This window comes from Hylobates moloch, unplaced genomic scaffold (genome assembly GCF_009828535.3).
Source record: "Hylobates moloch isolate HMO894 unplaced genomic scaffold, HMol_V3 SCAFFOLD_13, whole genome shotgun sequence".
NCBI classification, from domain to species: domain Eukaryota; kingdom Metazoa; phylum Chordata; class Mammalia; order Primates; family Hylobatidae; genus Hylobates; species Hylobates moloch.
This window is the reverse complement of record NW_026652288.1, coordinates 19,803,903-19,808,532: the sequence shown is the minus strand read 5'-3', so window position 1 is coordinate 19,808,532 and position 4,630 is coordinate 19,803,903. Positions and strand designations below refer to the sequence as shown.

At 46.6% G+C, this 4,630-nt stretch overlaps 1 pseudogene; it reads right to left on the bottom strand.

The window, feature by feature from the left end:
* Window positions 1-1,520: 1,520 nt before the first annotated feature.
* Window positions 1,521-1,621, bottom strand: LOC116481290 (U6 spliceosomal RNA; annotated as a pseudogene).
* Window positions 1,622-4,630: the final 3,009 nt, after the last annotated feature.

Genomic DNA, 4,630 nt, shown 5'->3' with positions numbered 1-4,630 from the left:
ACATGGTGGTGGTGTTAGGGAGGTATGTGGTGTTCCTGGAACACATGAGAAAGATACACAGATCATGGAGGAGGCGAAAGTTCTAGTCTCATCTTCAGTTTGTTCTCTACACAAACAGTACCATTATCATCTTCCTGATCTCAGCCAACTTGGCCGTTCAATGATGATCAGGTTCTTAGGGTAAACATTAGTGTCTCCTAATCCCCAAAGATAAGATGGGAACGGGTCTTCAGGCCCACACCCTTGCCACAAGGAGATATGTTAGAATGAAAGTAAATTTCAGATCATCTTCTGCCACAACGACATACTTTTATTAGCAAATAGTCACAAAAATAGTCATTTGGCCCCTCCACTAAACTTGGGGCATCCCCTTTCTCTACCGCTAGGCATGCTGATAAGCACTCACATGGGAAGTCCAGTAACTCAAAGCTATGGCAATGTTCTGTCAGCAGGACTAGCCAAGCTTCTGTATGGGCCAGGAGACAGAGTTGTCAAGGCCAAGAGGGGACTCAGAATCAAATGGGAATAGACCCAGAGCACCAGTCCCTGCTTGTCAGGCACCCAGGTTTGCTGGATTCTTCTGTCTTTTTCAAGCAAAGACATAGGTGCCTAAACCATCTTTCCAGCTGAATATAGTTCTTGAACATCACTCACCTCACCAACAACAAATTACCTGGATATTGTTTATGCTAGTTAATGAATTTTGGGGAGCAGATTTAAATAACTATATTTGAAGCCCTTGCTAGCCACTTCTAGGGTGTGAGTTACTTTAAGTGTTAACTCCTCACCCCTAGAGCATACATTACAATTAGCTCACACACAGAGACACTATCTCTTCTATTCATACAATGGAGCTTTGAAGTAAGTCACAGACATTGCACTAACCCAGGGCGTAACCCTTGGCGCTATTGACATTTTGAGCCAGAGAATTCTTTGTTGGGGTGGGGGGCAATCTGAGCATTGCAGCCTTTAGCAATAAAAACCAATACTTGGCATTTATCCAATAGATAATAGTAGTATACACCCCCTCCGCCACCAAGCTGTGGTGACCAAAAGGCCACCATACCTTGCCAACTGTCCCCTAGGGACAAAATCTCTCCAGGTTGAGAACCATTGAACTAGAGTGACCATATTTATTGTCCACTCTGGGACACTTTCTTCTTAAACTTACGTATCAGAAAATGTTAACTAAATACAAAAATAGAGAGACTAGTATCATCAACACACCACCACCCCATGTATCCACCACTAAAACTCCATAATTGTCAACTCAACCAATTTTATTTCGTCTCTACTCCCACTCACATTCTGCCACCACTTCCGCTGCTAGACTGGCTTGAAGCAAATTCTAGATGATATTCATCTATAAATATCTAAGTGTATGTCTTTATTTTTTAGATTTTTTAGTTGGCACATAATAATTGTACATATTTATGGGGTACATAGTGATGTTGAGAGGCATATAATATGTACTGATCAAATCAGGGTAATTGACATATTCATCTCTCAAACATTCATCATAAAATATGGAATGCTTCACAAATTTGCATGTGATCATTTGTGCAGGGGCCATGCTAATCTCTGTATCATTCCAATTTTAGTATACATGCTGCCAGAGCACTAGATGGATTGATCAATCTATCTATCTATCTTTAAAAGATAAGAACTCTTTTTTTTTTTTTTTTTGATGAGGTCTCACTATGTTGCCCAGGCTGGATTGCAGTGGCTCCACTGAAAGGAGTGAAGCCTGAATTCCACTGCACTCCAGCCTGGGCAACACAGTAAGAGTAGTGGGATCCAGCCTGGGCAACGTACCCAGAGCAGGCGCAATCCCACTACTGATCAGCACAAGGGTTCTGACCGGCTCCACTTCCAACCTGGGCTGGTTCCCCCTCTTTAGGCAAACTGGTGGTCCCCTGCTCCCAAGAGGTCACCATATTGATGCCAAACTTAGTGTGTACACCCAATTGGCATAACGCACTATAGCCCAGAATTCCTGGGGTCAAGTGATCCTCCTGCCTCAGCCTCCAGAGTGGCTCTGAATACAGGCATGCACTATCATGCCTGGCAGAACTGTTTTTTGTTTGTTTGTTTTTTGAGACAGTCTCACTCTGTCCCCCAGGCTGGAGTGCAGTGGCATGATTTAGGCTCATGCAACCTCTGCCTCCTGGATGCAAGCAATTCTTGTGCCTCAGCCTCCCGAGTAGCTGGGATTACAGGCATGTGCCACCTTGCCTGTCTAATTTTTGTATTTTTTAGTAGAGACAGGGTTTTGCCATGTTGGTCAGGCTGGTCTCGAACTCCTGGCCCTGTGTGATCCACCCACCTTGGCCTCCCAAAGTGCTGGGATTACAGGCATAAGCCATTGTGCCTGGCCCAGAATTCTTTTTTTTTTTTAATGTAACTGTAATATTATTATACTTTAAAAATTAAAAATAATTCTTTAATATCATAAAATATCCAGTAGGTAAAACCAGGATACTCTTGAGAGTGTAATGGGCAATCAATTTACTAGGAAAAGCAGGCATAATTTGGAACTGTCCAGGCAAACCAGGACTGAGCCAGGCATATGGAGCACGTGTTTTCCCTAAATATAGCCCTTTCTAATGCATGTGTCTGAAAAGTCATTCCCCTGCTCAAAGCCTCTAAAGGCTCCCAGCACCTAAATACAAAGTCTCGACTCAGCCCAAGTCTCAAGGCCCTCTGTGGTGTGCCCCCCACTTGCTCCTGCCTTCTCCTCCGATATCCTCCTGATGTGGTTCCAGCTGAAGACTGCATCACCTAAGGAATCTGGTGACTGCCACCACTCCCTGATGCTCAGAGATGTTGCTGCATGGGGCATGGCTCTGTGCATGCTGGAGGCACTGGTGGGCAACCTGGATATGGTTTTTTTGTTCATTTGGATTTTAGCTGTCCCTCTAAGTTACCTGAATTTGAATGATGGCGGAAGTAGGATATTAGGGTTTGCCATGCAAACAGTTCTGGGCTAGAAGTGGCTCAACCTGGCCTGATTTTTTTTTGCAGGGGAAAGGGGTCTTTTCCTTCTTACCTTTCTTTTTTAAAACATGTATCCGGGGCGTACTTTGCTCTTGAGAGACTAAAACTACTAATTCCCAAATGCGGAGGGCACCTGTCCATTCTCAGCCATGCCCAGGGCAGGGCACAGAACTGGGGCTCCACCACGGTGTGCAGAGAGAACTGCTGGGAGTGTGGGTGCCATCATCCCCGCACAGACAGACGACAGACACACAGAGCTCGGCCTGTTAGATGAGTGTCAGCTCCACTGCTTCCCCAGGGGCTTCTCGGAGCCCAGGGCTCCCGCTAAGGATCAACTGCCTTCTGTAACTGGAAGAGGCAGAATTTCTTTCCTCTTTACAATCCGAGCTCCACAGTCAGGTTTGCTGGGTGGCTCCCGTCTCTAAGTTCCTACAAAGCTCCTAAAGGTTGAATTTGGGGACTTCTGGCCGAGTACAACTCTGAAGAATGAAAGAAAGCCATTCTGCTTGACATGAAGCTAATAAACAACTAGAAAACTTTTCCAGGCTCTGCAAGGATATAATCCTCGGAGCTGTCTCAGCCTGCATGCCGGGGGCCAACTGGCCGTGCAGTTCCTGGTCATCAACCACCAGGATGCCTGCCAGACAGACCTCACCCTCCTGCTGTCAGGACCCCTTTTCTCCCCACATTAGCCAGGCCGCTATCCATCCACTCAGCAGAAAGGTCTCGTTTGTCTGGGTCCCCACCCAGCCCATAACAATGCCCAGTACCTGGTGCAGCCTCGTGGTGGCCTGCTGCTTGCCCTGTCCTATGGTGGGTGCTCGTTAGGGCCCTGGGGGTCCTCTCCTGCTAGCACACCTTCATTCATTTACTTATTGAGGGTCTACCATGTGTGCCAGGCACAGGAGTAGGTGCTGGGACACATTAACACCAACAACAATTCTGCTGCATCACGGGGCTTCCGTCCCAGCAGGTCAAGCACCCGGGGCAACCATGATGAATTTTCATACACGAGTTGGCTTCTCTTCTCTTCCCAGAAGCCCTGAGATCCTTTTGCAAATTATTCTCCTCTTCCCAAGGGACCTGGTTTGCAGAGTAAGGGGCCTTCACAGAGGCCTGCCCAGGTCAGGCCACAAAAGGTTGCATTGCAGCCTCACCCTGGGCAATGTTCCCAGTCCCTCCATCTACAGAATAGATCTGTCAAGTGGCTGTTCTCTGAGGAAAGGAGATGGAGTTCAAGATAATTTGCTATTTCCACTGGAGTGCAGTGTATGTTATGCGTGTGTGTTGTGTGTATGGCAGTGGGGATTTAGGCTTCTATGAGCAATTTGGTGAATTCTATGAGGATTTTTATGTGGCATCCAAGAGGATTCTATGAAGCTTCGACATGGATTCCATTAAGATCGCATAAGGATTTTATGTTCATCCACAAGAAGTAGGCATGGGTTCTATAAAGATTCTAAGAGGCCTTGGTGTGTGAGCAGCTGAAGCCTTGAAGTGTGGGTGGATGAGCCAGTGCTTTGCTTTCAGTTGCACCCGCCCAGCCAGAAGTGAGCTCTCACCCCCACTTCTCTTCACCTATAACCTGAGAGCATTTCTTGTCTGCTGGGCTCTTCTTTTGCCCTGTACAGAC